The sequence below is a fragment of the Podarcis erhardii genome, assembly GCF_964252035.2.
Source record: "Podarcis erhardii genome assembly, chromosome: 11".
Taxonomy (NCBI): Eukaryota; Metazoa; Chordata; class Lepidosauria; order Squamata; family Lacertidae; genus Podarcis; species Podarcis erhardii.
Genome location: NC_138501.1, coordinates 20,167,992 through 20,187,031, shown reverse-complemented (window position 1 = coordinate 20,187,031; position 19,040 = coordinate 20,167,992). Strand labels below are relative to the sequence as shown.

General features: G+C 43.7%; 1 long non-coding RNA gene across 1 annotated transcript in view; it reads left to right on the top strand.

Moving 5' to 3' along the window:
* The first annotated feature begins 2,402 nt into the window (after positions 1-2,402).
* LOC309352253 overlaps positions 2,403-19,040 on the top strand; it is a 248,763-nt gene continuing 232,125 nt past the window's right edge. The window contains exons 1-2 of the long non-coding RNA XR_014161199.1: positions 2,403-4,464; positions 4,697-7,417. This is a non-coding gene — a long non-coding RNA (uncharacterized lncRNA). The remainder of the gene's footprint in view (positions 4,465-4,696; positions 7,418-19,040) is intronic.

Here is a 19,040-nt window from a genome sequence, read left to right as displayed (position 1 = left end):
ATAGGCCTGGTTCCCTTCTCTCCCCCTGCTCTGTAAACTGATGTAGTAACTGCCACTGTGTGAAAAATCGTTGTATCTGAATTATTTTTTTAAGAATCAGTTTGTGGTTGTAGGGAAAGGACAAATTTTAGTATAGTTTTTCAGGGAGTTTCTTTGCACAATTCCCAATTTTCTCTTCATTGCTTTTTACCTGAAGCCCACCACAGAAGCAATAGGATTAAGAATTTCTGAAATGTTGACCATCTGTCCACAGACTGCCTGCTTCTTCCAATCACTGCTTCTGGGGAATAATGCTATGACGGGGCTTCAGATTTTGTGATAAGGATGATGCGGTATGAAGCACAAAGTCTGCGAGGGGAGAGGTATGGGGCACAGGGCAAAGAGGGAAAGCCACTCTGTCACCACCTAAATCGGTATAAAGCAGTTTTCTACATTCTTCGGACATCCCTTAACCCAGAGAAGTGCTCTGCATCATCTTATCCACACACCGTTTTGCTCACCTGGTTTTGAACTAAGCTGATACTGAAATAAGCCTGCTTTTAATACAGTTTGACTGTTGCATTCGAATGATCACTATGCCCAGTGTATGTGACACCTGTAACTTAATTTGCCATGTACTCACAGAATCTGGCATCAGTGGAGCTTAATTTCAACTATGTGAGGGGGTGAACTCCACAGGCAGGGTCTTACTTCCTGCAATACCTGCTGCATGCGTATATCTGATCATTTACAATTTTGACTACTCCAAATCAGAAATGAAACCTGTCTCCTCAAATGCCAAGTTATTGTCAGGCACACTGAGCTATCCTCAGAGAAGCGATGGCATGACTCTTTCTTCATTCTGGTCTTAAATCCTTCACAACCATCATTCACACTTAGTTGGGCATGTCTGCTGCTTTTATTTCATTAATCTACAAAATGCTGCCTGTCAATCTTTGTTGTTGTCCATCACTATTGTGGCTGAATGTCTACCACTGGAAGAAAGCGAATGGTGTAAAAACCCTCACTTTTGAAACAGAAAAAAGCAGAAATCCTGAAGATCCCAATCTATCTCCTTTTGTACAGATACCACATATTGTGACGCTGCAACCCATTGCACACCTACCTGAGGGTAATCCTCATTGAACTTGGTGGGGCATACTTCCTAATAAATATGCATAGGGTTTCACGGCATAGTAACTTAACATTTTTCCTTTCTAAGCCGAAGTCTCATATGACAAAAGAAATGTGGCAAGAAATCAAATGGAAAATGCAAGTGGAAGAAGTGAGGGTTGGGTTGTTTTTTTTAACCAACCTTTCTTTTTTAACAAGGTTGCGAATGATCCCCCCAAATCATACCCTTTACTTCACTGGAAACTTACAAACACCAGACTGGGAATGGATAGTTGGACTAGGAAATCATAATCATTATGTAATTTGTACCCCACCCATCTGACTGGCTTGCCCCAGCCACTTTGGACGGCTTCCAACAGATATAAGAACACAATAAAACATCAAACATTAACAACATCCCTAAACAGGGCTGCCTTCAGCTGTCTTCTAAGAGTTGACATCTGATGGGAGGGCGTTCCACACGGTGGGCGCCACTACTGAGAAGACCCTCTGCCTGGTTCCCTGTAACTTCACTTCTTGCAGTGAGAGAAGAGCCAGAAGGCCATCAGAGCTGGACCTCAGTGTCGAGGCTGAATGATGGTGGTAGAGATGCTCCTTCAGGTTTACAGGGCCTCCATAACTCTTGCCAAACTGATTTGGCAGCTGTGTCTGGGGTAGATTGAGTTTGACATAGGGATGCTTGAAGAGTTTATCTGGTTCATATTCTGAAGTGAAATGACCTGAACTAAATCTAATGTATGGATTGGAATGCGGCTAGCTATCTTTTGGATCCTGTCATTTTCTAAGGTTCTGCTAGAGCACATAGTTGTGCCTACTGTGTGGCGGCGAAAGCAGCAAAGAAGGCCTACATTACTGCTTCCATCATGTCCTCAAGAGCTCTTCAGAGTGGTCCATAGGCTGTGGACACCTATATTAGGGAATGGAGCCTTGAACACCTCTGTGAGTTGCTTTCTGGGCATTTTGAGGACAAAGTTGTTTGTCTCCTTAGTGATCTAGAGGTTTCCAACGCTCCATCAACCCACTGGGAGCAGTCATTAGAGCTTTTGGAGCAATGTCATCAGTACCCAATGATACCCAACTCCATTTTTCTGTAACATCTGAACTGAGAATACTTGAGAAGGCCCTGAACCAGTGTCTGGATACAGCAATGGGATGGATGAGCGCTAATAGTGTTTGAATCCTGGCAAGACAGAACCTCTGTAGGTGAGTAGTTTCTGGGACCAGGAAGGTGTCTTCCCTGGATGGGGGTCATGCTCTCCTTGAAGGAGGAGGTGTGCTCCTGGATCTATCTCGGTGGTGGTGTCCTTGGTGGCTAGGAATGCTTTAACCAACTTTGGTTGATAAGGCAGCTACATACATTCCCAGATCAGGGTAGCTTGACCACAGATGTCCTTGTACTGGTAACCTCATAGCTGGATTACCACAATACACTCTATGTGAGACTACCCTTGAGGCTGGTCCAGAGGCAGCAGCTGGTGCAGAATTTGGTGGCTAGGTTGTTTGTGGAGGCAAAGCCACCACAGAACACCCTGCTTGCAGAATTTGGCCTAGTTGCCACTTCTGCTACTGGGCCAAGTTCAGTATGTGAGAACTAACCTAAGGCCTTATACACCAGGTTATCTGAGAGACATCCTTTACATATCCCAGTAAATTGCTGTGGTCGAGCTTTCCCTGCATGTTCCAATAATCACAGAAGCCCACTCTGCAGTAATTTGGAACAGGGCTTTTAGTCTGGCTGTTCTGTGAATAGCGTTCCTGTTGAGATACAGTGCAGCTGAAGATATTTTTGCTCTGACAGCCTTCCCAGTTGGTCTTTTCCACAAGTGTCTCCTTGTCAGGGTTTCAGGTATTTGCTGTTTCGTGTTTTTAAACTGTTTTTAATCATCTTATGTGTAGGTCGCCATGAGACAGTTGTTGAGGTGGTGATTTGTAAATTGATGATGATGATAATCTTGCCTTTGAAAATGTGCAGTGTTATGAGGTGGCCTTTAAACAAAATGGCAGCATTATTTTGAAAGTGTGTGGCTGTCGCAGCATCAGCCAGGCTTTCTGGCCACTTGGGAAAAGCTGTTACTGGTAGTGTGAGATGGGAACTTTTTAAAAAAAGCCATTATGAGGACCACCTCATAAAACTGCAAGTAAAGATTTAATTTTTTTAAATCACATGGATTTCCCCCCCAACTGCACATTAATATGGAATTGGAAATAAGAACATGTGGAAGTGGCGTGGTCCAGAAATAGACTGCTCTGTCTGCTCCTTGGAACTTTAAGTAAATGTTGAGGCACAGAAATTTAAAAGCACAGAAGCTTAAATAACGGCACGGCTCAGAAGGAGGCATCCCCTCGTATCTTTCATTTGCCATGCTTCTGTTAAGACACTGTATTTGGCTTAAATTCAGTTGCTAGATTACTTTAATGCAATCAGAAGGAGTGGCACAGCAACCATGGAAGGTAAGAAAGGAAAGGGGCTAGGAAGTGGAGATTTGGAAGCTAAGACTGGAAACAGAGAGGTATCTTATGGGTGGGACAACCACATCTTGTCAGATTTTGATCCATTACTGATGCCATGGTAAACAGATAATGCAGACAGGGCCAAACTGTTTTACAAATCTTGCTTCCCTCTCTCCCAAATGTCAATTCACATTAAAGCAAAACTGGGTAATATGTGAAGTGTGTTGATGCATTTCATGTATCTGCTTTTTTTAAAAAAACAAAATGAGTGGCAACCAGAAGGGAAGATCAGAACCAGGATTGTGCTGCCTCAGGTGGAAGTTAAGACTTTCACACAGCACTGTGGCCATTGAGAATATTCCCTACCTGAAGCTGCCATAAATCTTAGAAGGAAAACCTCTAGAGCAGGGGTCTGCAACCTAAGGCCCATGGGCTGGTAGCAGCCCACGAGGCTTGTCTGACTGGCCCATGGTGACCCCTGCCGCCACCCACTCTTACCAGCGCAGCTCAGTGCAGTGCGGAGATTGGCTTCCGGGTTGATGGCGCCTGTGCCCATGCACATGGGTGCTCCCCCGACCCGGATGTGCACTGGAAATAGCATGTGCGTATGAGTGCGGGACGTAGAAGCACCCATGCACATGCACACATGCTATTTCTGGTGCACATCCGGGTTGGAGAAGCGCCGGAAATAGCATGTGCGAACAGGCACTTCTCCGACCCAGAAGAGAGTGCGTGCGCACATGCTGCGGCCCATCCTCCGACAGACGGAGCGTCAACCGGCCCATCCTCAGATAAGGTTGCCGACCTCTGCTCTAAATCTAATGGTAGCTTCCCTTGTGGCGGAAAACAGTTACATGAAATATGTAAATGCATTTCACATAGCATCTAGTTTGGGCCTTAGTTATACAGTACAGTCATACTTCAGGTTGAACATTTTCGGGTTGCACTCCGCAGCGACCCGGAAGTAACGGAGCGCGTTACTTCCGGGTTACGCCGCTCGCGCATGCGCAGACGCTGAAAATGACACCGCGCGCATGCGCAGAAACGGCGAATCACAACCCACACAGACGTGGATTGCATTCACTTCAGGATGCGAACGGGGCTCTGGAATGGATCCCGTTCACATCCAGAGGTACCACTGTAGTTTTCAACTACAATAGACCAGATGATTAACTTGTTTGGTAAGGCAACAATTTGAATTAAGTCCCATTCTGTCTTATATTCATTATCTGGTAGATAGAGATGGCAATATCTTGGACTTTTCTACACTGATAACTAGCTAGGCAATAAGGAGGTCAACTTTTTCTGGTTAACAAAAATATAGGAAAAACAGCGCCCTTCATATTTACAGAATTCTGCAGGAAGGATAAGATCTTGGCAACCGACAGAAAGCATTTCGTTGCTCTAGTGCCCTAGTGTATTGCTGTGACATACTAAATTTATAAATACAACTTGCCGTTAGCCTGCAGAGGCCCCTATAGCTTCTCAAAGCACTTCAGAGCTAGATGCTCAGGGAGATAGGGAACGACAAAGACATGTTCTAACATAGAGCAAGATGAAAGGGAGTGCACTAGTTGGCTGGTAGCAAGAAGCAAACACCAGAGACAGCCTTGTTTCCTGGAGACCTATTCACAAGATCCACATGGGGCACACCCAGATGTGATATGAGTATACCTGCACACAAGCTGGCATGATATGAACTTCTCAGCAAGGCTGACAGCCAGTAGTTAAGGTGCCAGGGCCAATTTGTGTAAGAATCCACTCTGCCCAAACCTATTGTGGATCACTCCTTGGTATAGAAAGCTTTGACTATACGCAACTGGAGATGACAAGGATTGCAGGACAGGAAGGCAAGCAGAAGTAGAAGTCTCAGCAACTTTGTGGTTGCCAGCCAGCTGTTGTGAACAAGGATGCTTTTCTGTCGTAGTTTTCCTTACTGGAAATAGGCCAGCCTTCTTTTTGGCTCAACTTTATAGTAGTAATCAATGCCCAGCAGTGTGTGGCTGGTGATTTCTTTATTTTAGTTAAGGAGAGCCAGTAAAGGTAAATGGCATTGCTAAGGCCTCCATGAAAGAAACCCTCTCTCGTTTTCATAGCCAAATTCTCTGGCGTTGCATTTGCGCTGGCATTCTTCTATAGATCTTCTTTGTTCCCCACCCCCGTACCATGTGCCTGCATAGCTCAGTTGGTTAGAGCATGGTGCTGATAATTCCAAGGTTGCAGGTTTGATCCCCATACAGGACAGCTGCATATTCCTGAGCTGCAGGGGTTGGGCTACAGACAGTTCTCAGAGTCCCTTCCAACTTGATTCTATGATAGCTACGATGACTCAAGTTGCTAAACATTAACAGGCCGGAAGCAACTAAATGCGGATAAGTAAATCCCACCTGCCTCTTTTAACACCTTCCTTGTGTTCACCCCTTTTCTTCCTCTTCTTCAGCTGCGGATATTAATTAGAAGATTCGTTCCACAGGATTATGCACCTAGCCGCAGTACATTTCAGAGGATATTATGTCATCTATAATTTTTTTCAATGAGTCAGAAATTGTTTTAGGCTGCGATTCAAAAATTCCCATTAATTTCAGCAGATTGTATTCTACAGTAGCTGTGTGCAGGTTTGCATCCCAAAGTGATTACCATTGGTCACTTTCTTCACAAGGTATAGATCTTGGTGGCTCAGTGCACACAAGTCTGGGCCTCCTCAGTTTAGCTCAAGTAACTATAATACCGCCTTGTGTTCAAAAAATTATGACCTCATGTTTTGGTTAGAGCTAATATACAAGCTTTCCTTCCTATTGCAATAATATGGCAATACAGTACTGTTTTCTTTGCTATCGGCAATTCTTCCCACTCCAGCTCATACTATGGTTATGTTGGTCGCCTTCCCCTACTCCAACTAATGTAGCTAACTAAAAGCTACTTAATATATTAAAGAAAAGTCAGGGTGTGGACAGTGGAAATGCATTTCCATTTTAAATACGGCATGAAAAACCTAGCCAATAAAGAAGAAAAATGCAGGAACTCTTAAACTAAAATGTTGCAGCCTGCAAAAGAAATTAGCTATACTACCTACACAGAACACACAAGCTAGAAAAAACTTGTTCCTTACGATAACTTGTACTTGCTTATGCAGTGCCGTAATCTTGGAAGGAGTTAAGAGCCACTTTGCAAAGGCAAAATCATTACTGTGAACAGGCTTGGGGACAAACTGTCCCCCAAATATACCATGTATGATATACCATCATTTACGAGAATGGATTAGGATTGTACCCATGCAGTGCAATCCTATACTGGTTTACTTAGAAGAGCTCAATGGGACTTACTCCCCAGTAAATATGTATAATATTGCAGCCTTATTTATATTTTGATTTTGTAGGAATAAGACTAAGGATTCACTCAGCGCATGTGGCTGCTCTTTTCTTCCAGAAAAGCGAAATTATTTCAGTTGTTTTTATTATTATTATTATTGTATTTTTTAATTTATACGATTGTGGTTTTGTGCCATTGAAAGCTACTCTCAGTAGTTCATAGGCAAAACAAGAATGGGACAGAAATGTCTATATAAACAAACAAACAAAATCACTAAACAATGATGCATTGTGCTTCTCTTCACAGAGAGTTTAAATGGTCTACTTCTGCAGTCTTCTCGGTTCTACAGCATGTGCAAGAAGCTGGTCTTTCTTGGTGGTGGTGGGGAATACTTGCAGATGTCCATTAGGATTGGTGAAAGATAATGTGTCTAGTTACATATGTGTACACAGACACCAAGACTGAGGGGAAGGGCTTTGGCTCAATGATACAGGTCCAACAAAAAGGGGCCCAGATAGCAGGATTAGGAAAGATCTGTGCTTGAGTCTTTCTAGAGATGTTGCCACACAAGATTAGACAACACTGGGCTCAATGGACCAGTTCTCTGACAGTCTAATCTTACAGTCATACCTTGTGTTACGTTTGTTTCATGTTGCGGCTTTTCAGGTTACAAACGTGCCAAACCCAGAAGCGTTTACTTCTGGGTTCGCCCCGCGCGCATGCGCAGAAGGGATCTGCATGCTTCACACACACGCAGAAGCGCTCTATCGCGCTTCACACATGCGCAGTAGCAGTGCTTTACTTACAGACTTTTTGGGGTGCGAACGGCACCCTGAAATGTATCACGTTCGTAAGTAGAGGTACCACTGTATTTGTAAACTAACAAAGATAATAAATATATATATAGAGAGAGAAATAGACAGGCAGGTATTTTTAGACAATGGTGCCAAAGGGCACCTGCTTCAGGTTCCGTTCCTTCCATCATCCAGACACAAAGATTTGGGGGGCTGGGTGCATGACCCAATTCAGGCAGAATGAGACAGCCCCCACAGGCAGCTGCTTTTGATGCCATAAAAGTGTAGCAGATTGTCAGTTATTGCATTTTTAGTGCCAGCAAGACAGAGACACAGCTGTGGAGTTTTCTGCCTCAGGCGCCAAAGTAAGTTGACAGGCCAAGAGTTCAATGCATCTTAACTTGTAAACGGATGGGGAGGGGAGACTTTTCTGCCTCAGGCTTTTCTTCGGGGCAGCCCTGCAATACATCAGGGGGAACCACCTGCAGAATCCTTTCAATGTACACACGGCCCATCTAGGACTCTTGAAATATGAAGGGCAAATAACTCCCCTTCAGTTTCCATGCCAAACAAGCACATTAAACTTCATTTTTATCTGCAGAGACCACATGCGGGAGCCATGCGCCTTTCAGGAAATGGACCTGCTGCATTAGCACATCACATGACCCTGTCCCCCAACGCATAGAAGGGGGGAAAACACTAAATGGACAGGCTTATACCTCAGTATTTAACATCCCAATGAATGTTGATTTAGGTTTGGCTCCACAGGAAGCAAGAGAGGAAATGGAATATAATTAACAGCACGTGGGGGGCAGCACAATCCTGCCACCCACATTAGATTTCTGGAATATGATTGGGCATGATGCACACTGAATTCCTCCAAGGCCAGCCCTGTGGAGGCCTGCAGGGAACTAACTGTGGGAGTGACCGACCTGCACAAAAAGCAGCCATGTTCCATGGCAAGATGAGAATTAGACTTACTGAGATCAGAGTTTGGGTACAAGACAGAATCAGAGACTACTGGGCAGACAAGTATTGTGCCGGGGGCCAGCGCCAAAGTGCAGGGCACAGCAGAAAGATGTAACTGGAGAAGAAAAGAGGGTCAAAGCCAGGGGCTAATTGCTTAAGCATAGCCTGGATGATGACTGAGGGAAAGATCAAAGATAAGGCTTAAGACACTGAGTAGCATACAGGTGTTTCTACATGTGCTGCTCCAGGTCAGATCAGAGGGCAGAAATTATAATAAAGTTAGCCAGATACTTCAGGGCAAGGTTTTTCAATAAAGCCAGATGCTGGTTATTTAAAGACATTAGTGTCCCTGCTAGGTAGAATTAGGTCGTTTTTTAAACTTGACTTTAAAAACTATGGTGAGGAAACCAGGAACTCCTTGTACATGCACAATCACTTCCACCTTCATACTGGGGCTTTGCTAAGGCTGGGTTTTTTCTGCCCTTCTTCTCCTAATACAAGGCTCCTCATCATGTTGAAGCTTTTTCCCAGGAGTGGATTATCAGGTGTTTTGTGGGACCACAATTGGACTCCAATCAGGGGTGCCATCTTAAATAAAATATGGGGGGAGCAGGTAAACCTAGCCCACATAATCGATCACACGATGCGGCACACATACACTATTTGAATGGGAATGTCCATCGACTTGGAGGGTGGCCCCCTCAAATATTTTATGGGGGAGCAAAGGGACCTTGGCCCCTAGGAGTTGGCTCCTATGACTCCAAGGCCTGCTCAGCCCTTTGGATCCACTCAAGTGTCTGTATGAAGTAATGAAGAATAGGGAATCTCTGTGGTAGATAGTAAGAATCCTTCTGAACAAGGTCTCAAGTTTCAGTGATTTAGCAATTGTGTACAAGCTCTGTGATGGCTGAGTTTTTAATCCATAGTAGTCTGTAATCCTGAAAAAAAACACAGTTGGCCACGAATCTTATGCATACTTAGCTGTAGTTCCCACTGAACTCAGTGGAGCTTACTTCTGAGGAAGCATGTATAGGATTGCACCATGCTTTATTTGGAGACAAATGATATTGTAATCAGTGGACCCTCCTTCCCAGTGAATGTGCTTAGGACATACTGCAATATTTTATTATTTTGAGGGAAGATTGCTGAACAAATTGCAGCTTTATGGAAGTTGTGTGGCACCAGCCAATATACACAATGACTCTTCTGTGTCCTCAGTTGTGATGACAGATGCATAGCAGTGGTTAGTTTTAGTACACTTGTGGTTCAACTGGCATTTATAACCACTTGTTTGCTGCTTGAAAATTAATCTTCCTTAGTAAAGTACATGAAAAGTCTTCTTTGGCTTTAGAAAACGAAGACTCATGTCTGGTGAAAGAAACTGAACAATCTCTAACTATATAATCCATATTCACAAAGCGTGCTGCCAAAGTTTCCTGTGGCTGTTATGGAGTTGTTGCTTTTTCTTCGTTTCATTTTAAAGTATGATCTATTTGTGTTTTAAACAGTATTTTAAGTCACTTGGAGACATTCCGGTTACAAGCAACTGATAAATCTAAATAAATAATAACAATTATAATAATAGTTTTCTAGCACAATGGTTAATTTAATAAAGGAGAAAAGCACTTCATAGATAAAGGATTCCAGAAAGAAAAAGGATTTACAATAATTTATATAAAGTACTAATCATTATGCTTTGGAGAAAGTTGATGATTAATGGTTTAATTGTTTCACACTGCAAGACTGTGCATGTGTTCAACGGGGCTTACTACTTCTAAGTAATTAGTAAATTTATTATCTATATCCTGCACTTCTGTGGTTGTACTCAACAACTAAATAAACATAGATACATTCCTAAAACACAATTAAAAAACAAATGATCACATTAACTGATAATATTTTTGTTTTACCTTTTTTTTGTAAACCGCTTTGAGGTTTTGTTTGGTTTACAATCCAGCGGTGTATAAATGTTATGAAATAAGTAACAATTCAAATGAAATATATAATAAACAGCTTTTAAAAAGAGTTAATCGTACATAGGATTGTGGTGTTTGTTTTTTCCTTTTCTTTTCCCACACACAAATCTCTTCACAGCATCTATCCCGCCTGCTGTCTATTATTTTGGAACCAATTTTGTAACAATGTAATTGCAGTGTAACTGCAGTCAAGCTGCTGGGTCTGCATTACTTTCCTCCTTTGGTAATAGAGGAAGTTTCGAAGGGAAACATGCTCAGAAGGCAATAAAAGAGTCACCCCGCATGACTTTTTTTAACAATGGCCCATCAGACTATGCTCAGACATTAAACATCTGGTCCCTTTCATTGCTTAATACCCACCCACCCCTTCATTCATTGGTTATCATTATTATTTATTGGACCTTACAGTATAATATATTGGTTAATATATGTGGTACTGTTGAGGCCATCCTCTTCCCACCCATTTCCTCAGTTTGCAATCTTGGCATCAGAGTTTGCCATTAGAGGTCATTATGGCAATCTCTTTAATGTGAGAAAGGGATATAAGCGGGGGGGGGGGGGAGGGGGAGCAAAATTCCAAATACCCAAGTCATAAATGATACTGAAATTACTTTACAGCTGGTGTACTTCTACTGTAGAATTATAAACACCACCATGCAGGGTACATTTGGGTTAAAACTGCTTTACCCAAGGATGTCCAGATAAAGCTTTTCAAAAGGCTATGTAATTAAGCTCCTGTGTGGCAAGAACATATGATAGACAAAATAGAAATTATTTCCTGCACCAGCTCTGATGACTTTTTAAAAGCAAAGGAATAGATATGCTAGCATGCTGCTCTGCATTTTTATTTTGCATATTTTAATGCATGTGGTGCATTAAAGGAGTTCCTCTTGTTCTGAGTCTCATTTCAAGAGAAACTTCCAGGTTTCCCTTCAAAACGCCTGGAAATGGAAAATCCAACTCACAAGGACTTTTCAAGTGCATTATTCATTGAATGGCAGATCCTCAAAATTCCAATGGATGCATTTTTAAAGGCCATGTTATGAACATGTGTTGCAATAAGCATGTCAATTTCATTTTTATAACAGAAGCTGGGTTTTTTTATAATTAATAAATACATAAAATACTAAAACAAATCTTACCATTCTCAGGTTCAATTAAGACTTAGGGCTGCACGTTCTTTTGAGCAGCACAGGGAGAACACTCTGCAAAAGATTAAAATTAAAACAGAAAATGGCTATTTGTATTTAAAAGTACAAAAGGCTATTTGACAAACAGCAAGGAAGATGCATGTCTAAGGCTTGCAAATCAATCTTCCCACATGTGCTTATTCATCATGTTTCTCTGCACTTCAGTGGTCCATAGGCTTAACTATAGGATAGCAGAATCCCCGATACCTGGGTCTGCAAAAACTCTATGCTATTCTTAGCACACTGGACTCTTTGAAGTACACTACATCTAATGCTTAACCCACTTTAAAAACCAGACAAGACGAAAATAGTGCATTCTGTGCCAACTGCATAGCTTGTCCATTGTTCTCAGACACATTAGCAGCTGGGTCCGCCCCCCTCCCTCCTTGAAGACAGCAGCATTACAATCACACTTTCACAACGTAATAGCCCAGAGAGGGGATATTTTTGGAAATGGTACCGCATTACATAACCTCTAGCTCTCTCAAGCACTAAATGCAAGTTCACACCTCTTTCTCTATGAGAATATTAACTTTCAGTGCAATTTTGCAGGAGAGTTTCATTCAATTGGCTACAAGAAAATCAACTGATTAACAGTTTTCTGAATACAGCTTCAATGACATCCGAGTGAGTTCATTATACACACACACACACACACACACACACACACAGTTTAGCCTGTAATGTCTGTTTTATTAACATGCAAAATTTCATTAAGACTACAGGGATAAACTTAATATATGGTTGCATGCTGTTGGGTTTTTTTTGGTTTTGGGTTTTTTAAGAAGATATGCTACGTAAAACATGTTAACCTTCTTCGGTGCAAACCAAATTTCAACCAAACAGAGATGATAGAATCTGCACACACATACCCAAATAAATTGCATAATTTAAAATATAAAATTCACTCCAAGCTTAACTGCTGCACAAGCAAATGTGTAGAAGGCTGTTGCAGGAAGAATGCCTGCTTCTAAAAATATACACCCAAGGCAAGGCAACCATTAATATCCCAAGCTTAAAAATCCTCCCTTTGCGCAGAAAGACAAGAGAGTTAAATCTACATATGCTGCACAGTTTCTCCTTCTTCAACACTGCCTTCTTTGGAAACGTTAAGCAATATGGAAAGGGGGGGGCGGAGTGTTACAAAAAGAAGAGTTAAAACCCCAGCAGAGTCAAGTAAAAGAAGGGAAGAAAGCGGGAGGGAGGAAAAACCCTGAAAGGAAAGGATATCAAACAAAGAAAGAGTAGGGAAGAAGAAGAAGGAAAATCTGTGCATTCGGACGGGGAAACGTATATACTTACAGACAAAAGCCCCCGCTCCCTCCTCACTTTCTGTCCTTTCTACATGATCTGAAACACAAATGTGGATTCAAAAAGGGCAGCATGCTACAGCAGGGAATTTATAGAAGGGGAGAGGGGGGGAGAGGGGGGTTGGGCAAGGGGGTGTGGGTAGGAATGACTGCACCTCTTTCAGAGGCAGCCTTGCAAAGGGAGGGTGGGAGAAAAGAAAAAAAGGGGGTGGGGGCAACAGAAAGAGCTCGGGGAGGGGGGGGTCTCTCTCTCTCTCTCCCTGCTTTTCTCGCAGGCTTTGGTTGCCTGTGCTGGTTATATTGAACAATGAGCTAATTCTGATGGTAGCTGGCTGGGCGCCAAGCTCGCTCTCCCCCCCCCCCCAGCTTGCAAGCGCGCACCCCCCTCCCCTTTTGCTGCTGCAGAGCCAGACTGCTTAGTCTGCAATAATCTGCAGCTCAAAGTCTCCCCCGCCCCCCACTTTTCCCAACCAACCTCTCTCTCTGTCTCCCCCGCCCCTCCTCTGCTCCTGTCTAGCAGACGGAGAACCACCCGACCAATCACTGGGCACACAGACCGGGGAATGCTGGAAACCCAGCAGCAGGGAAGAGGGGGGGTTGGAGGCAGCGGAGGCTTCGAACTAGTTCAGTTTCTCCTTCCCAACCTCCCCATCCCCCCTACCCCAATCGCTGCTGTGCCAGAGGCCCGAAACTACCCAGCGGAGGGCACTCATTGGTGAACTCAGCCGCCGGTCACTGGCCTTACCCCCCCCCCTTACACCCACCCCCTTACCCGCGGATGCCGCCGCCGCCGCTTTCCAGACAAATAATAAAGAGCAGAGCTGGCGGGAGGGGTGCCAATGGCGAAGCGCAGCCAAGGGGATCTGCACAGCCGCGGCGCGGCGCCAGCCCAGACCGGAGCGGGGTGGGAGAGCGGGAGGCGGGAGGGGAGCAGCCACATACTGTAATAATAAACCTGCGGCGGCGGCGGCGGCGGCAAAGGGCATCTGAGGAGAATGGGCGGGAGGCGAGAGGTAGAGGCAGTAGCCGCCGCCGCCGCCGCCGCCGCCTGCTGTGGAGGGGAGGGGGAAATGGTGGCCCGGGGGGGGGAGGGGGAAGTCGGCGCTGTGACACAGAAACACCCACACAAGGCCTCGGGGAAAGAGGGGCAGGCGGTGTGGGGGGAAAGAAAGAGCCGGTAGGGCTGGCGCACGCAACCCGAACACACCCGGAGAGGAGGAGGAGGCGCTGACGGAAGACTACGAGCAGCGCAGCTCGGAGAAACCCCAGGCCCAGGCCTCCCTGAGGCGGGAAAAGCGAACGGCGCCTCCTTCTCCCTCGCCTCAAGTTTAACCTGTGAAGGTCGCGCGGCGAGGGCCGAGGAGCCCACAAGCCTCTGGTACCCCTGGAAATATAAGTAAAACGCAACAATAAACAATTCGACGACCTTTCGTGACTTTCCCCAAACCCGCTTGTCTTGTGCGCCTTGATAAGCTTCTCTTCGGGGTCCCCACCCCTAGTTATGTTTTATTCAGATTCAACATGTTTAACATCCAACAGTCAAAACACGATTTCGTCTCCTTTTTTTGACGCTTTCCTCCTTTTTTCCATAGAGCTGTTTCTCCTCTCCTGCCTTCTATCTATCAAATCATAACCACGGTATAATCTAGTTACTTCGTGTTGCTTATGGGTTCCTGCTCGCGAGTTCGTGGTACTATGATATTTCTTTAAATACTCCAAAAAGGGCATCCATTCTTCCACAAAACACTCATCATTAGATTCTCTTAATTTTGCGGTTAATTTTGCCAGTTCCAGACCCTCCAAGTGTCCCTATTTTCCAAGGACAGTCCTGTATTTACAGAAGCCCTCCTGATTTTTCCGATTTGATCCCAGAATGTCCCATTTCCCCTTAGGATGTCCCTGTTTTCAACAAAGAAATGTTGGAGGGTATGGAGTTATCTGACTCCCAAGCTCTCTGAAGGCAATCCTGTATAGGGAAGTTTTTAAAAATGTTTAATGTTTTAGTATGTTTTTATATATGTTGGAAGCTGCCCAGAGTGGCTGGGGCAACCCAGAAAGATGTGGAGGGTATAAACAGTAAAATTATCATTAAGGAATGGCGTGACCCTATTTTGATCGGAGTAATGTTGGAGGGTATGCAGTTCTGCATAGTTCATAAGCTTCAAATGTGTACACACAAACGTTCATGTACACATAACCTTTTGCCCCATTGTTGTCACCTGCAGAAAAGGGGGATTGAAACAATACTAAATCCTCTTTAGAAGATGCTAAAGTGGGGTTGTACATGCCAAGAGCAGTGATCCCTCTTTCAAGTTGCCTTCAAACACACACACACACACATATTATTACTTGTCTGTAGACAGCATGGTGCATTGGTGCATACCAAAAGAGAGGACTATGTAATGCACATGGGAGTGACCAAAAGAAAAAAGACCCAATTTGTGCCTGTTGTAGGAGCTGAACTCCAGCAGTCTCAAACAAAGACAAGAGAATCCCTATCTCAGTTGCTCTCAAAGTAAGCACTCTTCTGATTTTGATCTTGGCCAAGTTCCTAACTAAAGTGAAACTGCCAAGAGGCTTCTTCATATTTTTGTTTTGAGACTGGTCACTTTCAACTCCCAAGCTAACCTTCTCTTCCTCTTGTGTAGCCTTTGCCAAACTGGTGCCCTCCAGATGTTGTGGATCCGTTCCCATCAGCCCCAGCCAGCACAGCCTTGTTGGCTGGGGCTGATGGGAATTGTAGTGCAAAACATCTGGAAGCCGCCAGTTTCGTGGAGGATCTTCCTGTGCGTGACATTCACACTTCTTTTAAAAGTGGAGGGAGGAGAAGAGACAGAGCTCTTCCTTAGTGCAGAAAAGTTAGTCCTTAATCTGTTATGTGTGGGCTTTTGAACTGAGACTTGCAGGCCTGCCTCCAAAAGATTAAACTATGATAGGTGTACACTTTGATATTTATCTTCTGAGGAAGTTCTACGTGCATCAGTTTCAAGTATATACTGAAGCAGTGTCTTATTAACCTTTCCAGAGATGGATTATCACCACCCAAGATAAGCAGCTTACTCCCAGTCACCTTCCTCCAGTTGTTGAATTCCTATGCTTGTTGTAAATTCACTTTTTCACATACTTGGAGTGATTTTCTATAGCATCTGTATTTAAAGAGCAGTGCCTCATGAGCTTACTTTGTTTTGTCCATAATGGAATGGGGGAATGTTGTGGAGCAGTAAGGTAACTATTGATAGACTCCGTCCAAGCCACTGATATTTGGATCGCCATAGTTTATTGGGTTTCTTTACTTCCAAGCAGGCATGAATAGGATTGCAGGTATTATTCCTTATAATACAAGCCTATGGATGCCCCTCCCATCTCCATCAATTATTGGCTTAAATAAAGGGACACGGGTGGTGCTGTGGGTTAAACCACAGAGCCTAGGGCTTACCAATCAGAAGGTCGGCGGTTCGAATCCCCGCGACGGGGTGAGCTCCCGTTGCTCGGTCCCTGCTCCTGCCAACCTAGCAGTTCGAAAGCACGTCAAAGGGCAAGTAGATAAATAAGTACCGCTCCAGCCTGAAGGTAAACAGTGTTTCTGTGCCCTGCTCTGGTTCGCCAGAAGCAGCTTAGTCATGCTGGCCACATGACCCAGAAGCTGTACGCCGGCTCCCTCAGCCAATAAAGTGAGATGAGCGCTGCAACCCCAGAGTCGGCCATGACTGGACGTAATGATCAGGGGCCACTTTACCTTTTAACCTTCACAAAATATGGTCACCCCCCGGGGGGCAGATATCAGATACTAAGTTTGTATTTTTAATGGGAGGGGCATTATTTCAGGGGAAGATTAACAAGAGAAGGAAGTACCCACCTGCCACCTACTGATTATTCCCGGCAGCTCCCACTGCCCAGCTCCTTAAAAACATAAGGGAAGCATGGAGTTGGGGACACCCATTTTCTGTTCCTAATTTCTAGTTTGTCCTGAACGACAGACAGACCTTCAGACTTTTGAGTTCATTCTGGTGTTGTACAACAGCAGCATTTCATGACTGTAATCCCTTCACAGTTATTTTAGTTACAAGTCAGATCTTAAAACCAAGAAAGGAGATCGATAATCACATAAGTTAGTAAGAGCCGCATTACTAAGTGGTGAGCATTTGCATTGGCTTTGAGCATGTACTCTCCATAAAGTTGATAAGTGCTGTAGCTTCATTGCCAAAAACGTTCCAGGAATTTTCTGCATGCCAGGAAACTAGGATCTGCTCGGTTCAGCAAGAAGAGATTGTGTGCATTCTGATTCACAGAGACTTATCACTGGAGGAAAGATGTGCTTGCTTCACAGCATAAACACATGGCTGCGATCCTGTAAGATGAAGGGAAATGAAATGAATAATAAATCTAATCTGCTATGCTTTCTTTTCTTTTCTTTTCTTTTCTTTTCTTTTCTTTTCTTTTCTTTTCTTTTCTTTTCTTTTCTTTTCTTTTCTTTTTTCTTTTCCACCCAACTCTCTCTGGGTTTGTCCAGATGTTTTATGTTCTGTTCTGATTGCTTGTTCCTCTGTTGCTGCACGTCTGTGAATATAATATTCCAAACAAGGGAATAACCTTTAGGTTCTTTCGTTATATAAAACAGCAATGAAGCCAAGGCTCCCAGAAGACAGTACTGTTGTGTACTCTCTTACTGGCAAAAAAATCTAATTATTGTACAAGGACACACAGAAAAAATCTATTTCTTGTAATTTGACCAAGAAAGCCTGACTCAGGCAACTTTACTTGCATTAATACCCCAGCGTGTGTGAAATCATATTCCAAAATGTTGTTCCTAAAATAACATTTTACTGTTAAAGCTATTTATTTAATAATGCATTAAATGATTTTCATTTAGTAATCCGACCCCATAATGAAAACATAAAATTGTTATTATTTTAATTTCTTACCCGTCCTTCACCCCTAAGGTCCTAGAACGGGTTACAACAATTTAAAATACAGCATTAAAACAGTTTTAAAAAACCTTATAATTAAAAGAAAATTGAGTCACCAAAAAGGTGGGTCCTGAAAACAGACACCTCAAATGTCAAAAGCCAAGGTATAGAGATCTGTCTCCAGCATTCACCGAAAACGGTGTAGCGAAGTTACCAGATGCACCTCTTTGGGGAGAGAGTCCCACAACTTGTTGCTGTTTAGTCGTTTAGTTGTGTCTGACTCTTCGTGACCCCATGGACCAGAGCACGCCAGGCACTCCTGTCTTCCACTGCCTCCCACAGTTTGGTCAGACTCATGTTGGTAGCTTCGAGAACACAGTCCAACCATCTCGTCCTCTGTCGTCCCCTTCTTGTGCCCTCCATCTTTCCCAACATCAGGGTCTTTTCCAGGGAGTCTTCTCTTCTCATGAGGTGGCCAAAGTATTGGAGCCTCAGCTTCACGATCTGTCCTTCCAGTGAGCACTCAGGGCTGATTTCCCCCACAACTTAGGGGGTGCTATCTCCTAGACCACCATCCCTGAAGGTTCTGAGGGCAGTGGAACTACCAAGAGGGCTGCCTCCTGCCTAGAGGTTCTGTTGGAAAGGAGGTGGTCTTCTATTTTTTAAAATTGTTTTTATCTGATTCTTCAAATATAGATTCATAACCAAACCAAATACATTTCCATATACAGAGATTTCTCTGAATCTCAGGACCTCCCCCCCCCCTCCATGGGTCTTAATGTCAGCGTTTGCAGCTGCATATTATATCAAATCTATATTTTATATCTATCCATATTATCCACAGAATTTGTTACATTACAAGTGAGATTAAAATCCTGCTAATGTTTTCATCTGCTTATAGTGGTCTCCTAAATAAATTATATTCCCCTCCCCCATCCTTTCTTGAAGCTTTTGTCTTCTTGGTTCCTGAGCTTTCCGATCAGTTTTGCCATTTTGGCATAATCCAACAGCTTAGTTTGCC